Source organism: Meles meles, unplaced genomic scaffold, assembly GCF_922984935.1.
Source record: "Meles meles unplaced genomic scaffold, mMelMel3.1 paternal haplotype, whole genome shotgun sequence".
Taxonomy (NCBI): domain Eukaryota; kingdom Metazoa; phylum Chordata; class Mammalia; order Carnivora; family Mustelidae; genus Meles; species Meles meles.
The window spans coordinates 7,066-15,000 of NW_025721453.1; positions in this window are offsets into that span (position 1 = coordinate 7,066).

The window sequence follows — 7,935 nt, forward strand, 5'->3', positions numbered from 1 at the left end:
TGTTTCCCATGGAAGTGTGAGATCCGTTTGGAGTTCACATTTGTAGGAGGGGTGAGATCTGCCTGTTTGGATGGAAGCTTTCCTCTTCCTCTTTCTTTCTTTCTTTCTTTCTTTCTTTCTTTTCCCTCCTTAAAAAAGAATGTTGTTGTTGTTGTTGTTGTTGGTGGTGGTGGTGGTGGTGGTAGGGAGGGAGGACGAAGGAAGGAAGGAGCGAAGGACCCGAAAGGAGGGTCAGGGAGAGGGAGGTGAGAAGCAGAGTCTCTGCTGAGTAGGGAGCCCCAGTGGATGGATGCGGGGCTCGATCCCAGGACCCAGAGATCATGACCTGAGCTAAAGGCAGAGACGTTTCACCGACCGAGCCACTCAGGCACCCCAGTTGTCTTGTTTCTTTGCCTGCCTGCCTGCCTGCATGTTGGGTCTGTGGATGTCTGATGACTGACTGTCCTCTGATTTCGTGGGGAGGTGGGCCATGTTTCCTCCTTTGAACGGCCTTTGCGCTTGGGCATATCTCTTTCGGTATCTGTTCCGTGCCATCGATTCATCGACCGACCGACCGTGTCTGTCTGTCTGCCAACATCGCAGGGTCTCCATGGCCTCTGCAAAGAAAGCATTCGACCAGGGGCGACTTTATTTCCGATTTTTGCTTTGTTTTCCTTTGTTGTGTTTGACAGACATCGCCATAGCGGTTCAAATTTCTTGGGCGTGTCAGCTCTGTACACCCACCCAGGGTGGCCCTGGAACTCAGGACCCCCACAGATCAAGAGTTGCCTTCCTTGGGGGTCCTCCGGACCGAGCCAGCTAGGTGCCCTGAAAGACGTGTCCTTGAAACACAGGTGTGAAGTCTGCGCCCATGAACTTTGCACTGGGAAACCTTATTTGGATCGTCACACTCTTGGGGAAATACTGCTGAAAGAACGTCGTGTAGCCAACGATGGAGGAACCGACTTGGGAGGAAAACCTTCTTTTCCAGGTTCTGCTGTTTGGTCAATTCTCTCGACTCAATAGGGGCCCAGCCTTCAGAGTCACAGTATTTGCTTGATGTCTCTCTTGTCTGCGTTTTCCTCGTGTACTTTTATAGTGAGTGCTCCGGATGGATGGTTGACAGAGAACAGTTTACATCCCGGGGCATGTGTGTGTGTGTGTGTGTGTGTGTGTGTGTGTGTGTGTGAGAGAGAGAGAGAGAGAGAGAGAGAGAGAGAGAGGGAGGGAGAGGTGTGTGTGTGGGGGGGGGGCACGGCGGGGGTGAGATGGGTAGGGATTGTTGCAAAGTGGGATCAGGGATTCACGGAGGTGAGAAGGCGGCAAAGAGAAAGGCTTGGAAAGGAAGCCATGAAAAAGCCCATGTTCAAATGGTGAAGTTTCATGGGAGAAGAGTTACCTCTAATCAAAGGCATTCTTGCTGGACAGTAGCTTCTGCCCTCTCCGCTGGGGGATAGGAGGGCCAAGGTTTTGAAAGGTTCCTCCTGGGCTTTTGTAAAGCACAAAAGCGCCAGAGCACCTAGACAGGATGCTGCTGCTCTGTTGCCCTCTAGTGTCCTCTCCCCCTGCCACCGCTGTTTCTGTTTTCCTCTGACCCCACTTCCTGCCCAGGGGTGTTTATCTTGGATAGATAATGCTGCTGCTGCTGCTGCTGCTGCGCGCGCGCGTGCGTGCGTGCGTGTGTGTGTGTGTGTGTGTGTGTGTCTTCAAGGTTTTATATTTTTAGGTAATCTCTCCACCCATCCATCCAGCGTGGTGCTGGAACTCAGGACCCCCCCCCCCCCCCCCCCGCAGGTCAAGAGTCGCAGTCGTGTGGTCCTCAGAGGGAGCCAGTCAGGCGCCCCGAGATACGTGTACTTGAAAATCCAGCAAACAAAGAAAAGAACCAACGAATAAAGTTTTTTGTTTTTTGTTTTTTTTTCCTTCACAGGCCGGGGGAAGTTCTACGCCTTGTCCCCCCCCCGCCACACATCAGGGGATAGTTAGTTCATCATCAATATTTACCTCTTCTCAAGCACCGGCCCCTCCCCTCCCCGCCCCGCCCCGCCCCGCCCCGCCCCGCCGCCGTGTCCTAGAGTTGGACCGCGCGGCTGTTCCGGAACTGGATTTCTTCAGTGAATGGCTATTTTAACTCTCTCTCTCTCTCTCTCTCTCTCTCTCTCTCTCCCTCCCTGTTTTTTTTTTTTTTTTCTTCAAGATTTTATTTGTTTGACAGAGAGAGGTCACAAGTAGGCAGAGAGACAGACAGAGAGAGAGGGGGAAGCAGGCTTCCCGCTGAGCAGAGAGTCTGATGTGGGGCTCGATCCCAGGACCCTGAGACCATGACCTGAGCTGAAGGCAGAGGCTTCACCCCCTGAGCCACCCAGGCACCCCTATTTTAACTCTCTTCCTCCCCATTCCGTGCCGCCTCCCTGCCGTCCCACCCCCCCTCCACTGCCCCCCACCCCCGCCCCGGGGTTTATTCCGCTTTTGGTCACGGATGCCACGACCCTGCCTTGGCACCGATGTTCCCCACAGCTGTTTGTTGTCCTTAGACATCATCGTGGTACGGGCAGAGACAGGTTCAGTGAGCACCTTTCTGGGGGTGTGTGTCAGTCACCCCCTTTCCGTCCTCCCGAGGTGTCATCGTTGGCTTCAGAGTAGACCTCCTGCCCTTGAAATGCTAGGAAAAAAACGGTTCATCCGTTGTTGGTTTAGGAGTGCGCGCGTGTGGGATGCCTGGGGGGGGGGGGGGCCTCAGTAGATGAAGCCTCTGCCTTCAGCTCAGGTCACGATCTCAGGGTCTTGGGATCGAGTCCCGCATCGGGCTCTCTGCTGGACAGGGAGGCTACTTCCTCCTCTCTGTCTCTCTGCCTGCTCGTGATCTCTGTCTGTCAAATAAATAAATAAAATCTTCAACAACAACAACAACAACAACAACAACAACAACAACATTAAAGGAGTACTCGCGTGGGTCTCGGTTTTACAGTCCCTGCCCGGGGACATTTGTCTAAGTCCTCCCGGAGGCCCGGGCGCCCGCTTGCTCACATGCCACAGTGGGAAGCTGGTGCCTCCAGGCCTGCCGGGCCGCCGGGGGTGGGGGTGGGGTGGGGTGGGTGGGTGGTGTGTGTGTGTGTGTGTGTGTGTGTGTGTGTGTGTGTGTCCCCCGTGGCGAATCGGGCCCCCCCCTTCCGGCGGCAGCGGCCCGGACGCGTTCCCCAAGTCTCCCCTGGGCGAGCTGGAGTCGCGCCGTGCCTGCCGTGAGCTGCCGAGGCTGACGCCCCGGGGCCGCGCGCCCCTCCGAAGTGGGCCGGGAGGGGATCGGGCGGCCTGGCGGCCGGCCTCGCGACTGTCACTGGCCCTGCGTTCCGGATCTGCCTCGGTGTCTTTCGTGGCGGTTGTCTGGCGGCACCTGGCGGCCGCTTTTATATAGCGTCTCCCCGCCGGAACGTGGGCGATGTCGGCAAGGGATGGCATTTGGCCGCGGTCCCCAAGCTGGAGTTCCGGGAGGCCGGCGACACTAGAGCGATCGTCCCCGCGGTCTCTGGGGCGTCGGCGCGCGATCGGCTCGCGGGAGATTGAAACCCCAGGTATATGGGGGAGCAGCGGCGCCGCCCCCGCCGTCGCCGCCTTCTCCTCCTCCTGGCTCTCGCGGAGGGGTGTTGGGGGCTTCCTGGAGGGGTCGACCAGCACCCGCCGGTGCCCCCTCCTCCGCCCGCCTGCCCGCCGGCGTGGGAATGGGAGACAGTGTGTGCGTGCGGTGCGAGGACGCCGTTCGGCCTGTGGCTCTGGTCGTTCATCGGGCCTTCCGTGTCCCACGTGTCCCTTGTGTCCCGTGTCACACTCGGGCGGTTGGGGACCGGCCCGAGCCTCGCCGGGAAGCCGGTGGATGGCGCGAGGGGTCCGTCCGCGGGCACGCGTGGGGTCCTGGTCGTCGCCCCCGATTTTCTCACCAAGTTTTCCGAGGCCCGCTGCGTAAGGTGGGGACCGGCTCGGACCGGCTCGGACCGGGCCGGGCCGGCCGTGCGGGCGGCGCCACGCCGCGAGGGGAGGCACGGGCCGCGATGTCCATGGAGGTCGGGCCATCAGGGGGCGCCTCCGCGGGTCCGCCCCCTCTCCCAGTCCCAGCCCGGGAGCCGGCGACCGCTCGGACCGGCTCGGACCGGCTCGGACCGGCTCGGACCGGGCCGTGGCGGCCGTGCGGCGCCACGCGGCGAGTGGAGGCACGGGCCGCGAGGGAGAGGGAGAGGGAGAAGGAGGCGAGGGCCGGCAGGTCCCTCCGCAGAACTTGATTTTTTTTTGAGGGCCGGCAGGTCCCTCCGCAGAACTTGATGATTTTTTTTTTGAGGGCCGGCAGGTCCCCTCCGCAGAACTTGATTTTTTTTGAGGGCCGGCAGGTCCCTCCGCAGAACTTGATTTTTTTTTTGAGGGCCGGCAGGTCCCTCCGCAGAACTTGATTTTTTTTGAGGGCCGGCAGGTCCCTCCGCAGAACTTGATTTTTTTTTTGAGGGCCGGCAGGTCCCTCCGCAGAACTTGATTTTTTTTGAGGGCCGGCGGGTCCCTCCGCAGAACTTGATTTTTTTTTGAGGGCCGGCAGGTCCCCTCCGCAGAACTTGATTTTTTTTTTGAGGGCCGGCAGGTCCCTCCGCAGAACTTGATTTTTTTTGAGGGCTGGCGGGTCCCTCCGCAGAACTTGATTTTTTTTTGAGGGCCGGCAGGTCCCCTCCGCAGAACTTGATTTTTTTTTTGAGGGCCGGCAGGTCCCTCCGCAGAACTTGATTTTTTTTTGAGGGCCGGCAGGTCCCCTCCGCAGAACTTGATTTTTTTTTTGAGGGCCGGCAGGTCCCCTCCGCAGAACTTGATTTTTTTTTTTTTGAGGGCCGGCGGGTCCCTCCGCAGAACTTGATTTTTTTTGAGGGCCGGCGGGTCCCTCCGCAGAACTTGATTTTTTTTTGAGGGCCGGCAGGTCCCCTCCGCAGAACTTGATTTTTTTTTTGAGGGCCGGCAGGTCCCTCCGCAGAACTTGATTTTTTTTGAGGGCTGGCGGGTCCCTCCGCAGAACTTGATTTTTTTTTGAGGGCCGGCAGGTCCCCTCCGCAGAACTTGATTTTTTTTTTGAGGGCCGGCAGGTCCCTCCGCAGAACTTGATTTTTTTTTGAGGGCCGGCAGGTCCCCTCCGCAGAACTTGATTTTTTTTTTGAGGGCCGGCAGGTCCCCTCCGCAGAACTTGATTTTTTTTTTTTTGAGGGCCGGCGGGTCCCTCCGCAGAACTTGATTTTTTTTGAGGGCCGGCGGGTCCCTCCGCAGAACTTGATTTTTTTTTGAGGGCCGGCGGGTCCCTCCGCAGAACTTGATTTTTTTTTTTGAGGGCCGGCGGGTCCCCTCCGCAGAACTTGATTTTTTTTGAGGGCCGGCGGGTCCCTCCGCAGAACTTGATTTTTTTTCTAAGTCCCGACTTGGGGACGACAGGCGGACCAGGGGAGGAGCTACCCGGCCAGGCCCGGGCGGCTCCACCTCCCTCGAGTCCGTGGTCGGTCCCGGCTGCCCGCTCCCCCACGCTCCAGGGGGTCGACCAGATGGCCCTGGGGGTTCCGTGGGGCGCCCCCCCCCCCCCCGCTCTTTGCAGGGTAATGGAGCAGTGTTTGGGGCCAGTGGCCAGGCCACGGTCCCACGAGGTCCCGGTGACCCGTGGCTAGGCCCCGCCAGATGGCGTAGCTATTTTGTCCCCGGAAAGGAGCAGGTTTTGTTGCCAGGTAGGTGCTGACACGCTGTTTGAGTGACTCGCCTTAGCGATGTGGGCCTCTGGGTGCGTGCGGGGCTCTGGGCTTGGCCGTGGTGCCAAATCCGGCTCGGCCCTCGCTCGTTGGAGCCGTCCGCGTGGGCCTGTGCGCCGGCTCTCGTGCCCCCAGCTGGTCCCGGGCTGTGGTGCCACCTCTGGTCTCCAGCACCCGAGGGCGGCGTGGGCAAGTGGCGTGGGTCCTTTATCCCGTTCACTCCACGCTGTGGGCGCCCGGCTGCGGCCGTGGTAACCCCCGCTCCGTTCCGCAAGGCTCCGTGCCACGTGTCAGGCGTTCTCCTTGGGTTGCCCGGCTGCTCTTGCCCTGGGCTCGAGGGGTGCCGGCGAGGCTGAAAGCAGGTCCCTCTGGTCGGTTGTCGTCGCCAGGCGTTTCCCCCCTTGGGTTCCTCCTTGGGCACGTTTTCGCTGATCGATGTGGTGATGTCGCGTTCTCCCGGGCCGGGTCTAAGCCGCGTCAGACGAGGGACGGACATTCATGGCGAATGGGACCGCTCTTCTCGTTCTGCCCGTGGCCTCGCTCCTCCTCCTCCTCTGCCACCCGCTGCCGTGGGGGGGTGTTGAGGGGAGGGTGCGGGGGGGTTTGTGGGCTCCGGCCCGACTCTGCTTTCCCACGGTTCTCGCCTCAGGGCGCCCGTGGGTGTGGGGTCCAGCTGACGCAGCGGACACTCTCGCTTGCCGCTCTCGGCTCCTTCACGCGGGGTGAGCCGCCCTCCCTGTGTCGGGGAGGGCCATCCCGAGGCCGCGCTGCTCACCGCCCGGGCGTGCTGAGCGCGTGGCGCCTGGCCCTCTGTGGTGCCCCTGGAGCGCTCCAGGTTGTCTCAGGTGCCTGAGGCCGAGCGGTGGCGTCGTTTCCCGTTCCCAGCGACCCCCTCGGGCTGCCGCTGTCGGTGGTGTGTCCGGAGAGCGGGTGGTGGAAGTCGGTAAGGGAGGCCCACCCGCCCCCCTCTGTGGGGGTGCGGGCACCTCGTCGTCCTCTGGTGCGCGTCGTGCCAGGGCGGTGTGTGTGGACAGGACTTGGTGGGGCGTGTGAGTGACCGCGCCGGGCCGAGCCAGCGCTGCGGCGCCTGGCCAGCCGAGGGCTGCTGCTTCTCTTTGCCCGGCATGCCGTGCCCGTCTCCGCTCCTCTCGTGGCCTCGGTGTGGAGGCCTGAGGTCCCTTCCGGGCGGGGATGGGAGCATGGCGTGCGTAGAAGAGGCAAAGGCGGTCCCCTCGTGGGGCTCTGGCCGCGGGTGCTCAGGATTGTCCTGGGCCTGTCCCTTGCCGCAGACCCACCCCCGCCCCCTCCCAGGCCCTGGAGGCCTTTGGGACGGCGTTTCCTTGGGCGGAGCCCGGTCAGGGGGACGAATGGGTGGGGGCGATGCGCCCTCGGTGAGAAAGCCTTCTCTAGCGATCCGAGAGGGTGCCTTGGGGTACCGGAACCCCCAGCCGCCGCCCCTCCTCTGCGCGTCGTGGCCACCGATGCGGGGTGACTACCGTCGCGTGTTGGGCAGAGCCCCCTCTCCGCGAGGGGTCTGCCGGCCCCGCGGTGGGGCCGAGCGTCGCTCTCTTGCCTACCGCGGCCTGCGCCTCCCCCCTCCGAGTCGGGGGAGGATCCCGCCGGGCCTGGCCGGCGTCTGGCGCGTGGGGCTCCCGCGTGCGTGCGAGTGCGAGAGCGTGCGCGCGCGCGGCCGCTCCCCCGCGGCGTGCGTCTCCTTGCTCTGCGCCGTGCGAGCGGCTGTCTGCCGCCCGCTCCCGTGCCGAGTCGCCGCCGGGGGTGACGTGCGGGCACGGGTCGGGCCGCTCTCGCCTGGGGGCGCTTCCCCCGGGTCGTGGCTCCGGGATGGAGCAGACGGACGGATGGAGGTTCAGACGGGCCCCCGCGCGGCGGGGGTCGCGTTGGGGCCCGGTTCTTGGCGGGGGAAGGTGCGCCAAGGGTGCTGAGGCCGGCCGGCGTCCCCGGGCGTCGCGGGACCGCTCTCGTGCTGGTGGCGGTGGGATCCCGTGCACGTTTACCTGGCGGCCCGGCTCGCGCCTTCGTTGGTGCGCCCTTCCCCCCCCCCCCCCGGAACCGCTCCCCACGCGCTGCCGGCCGTCGCCCGCTGTGCGCCCCCTCCCCGTCGCCGCCGACCTTTCCCCCCTACCTTGTCCCCGGCTCGCCTGGACGGCTTTGAAGGCGCGCTGTGCTCTCGATCCATTCCCTC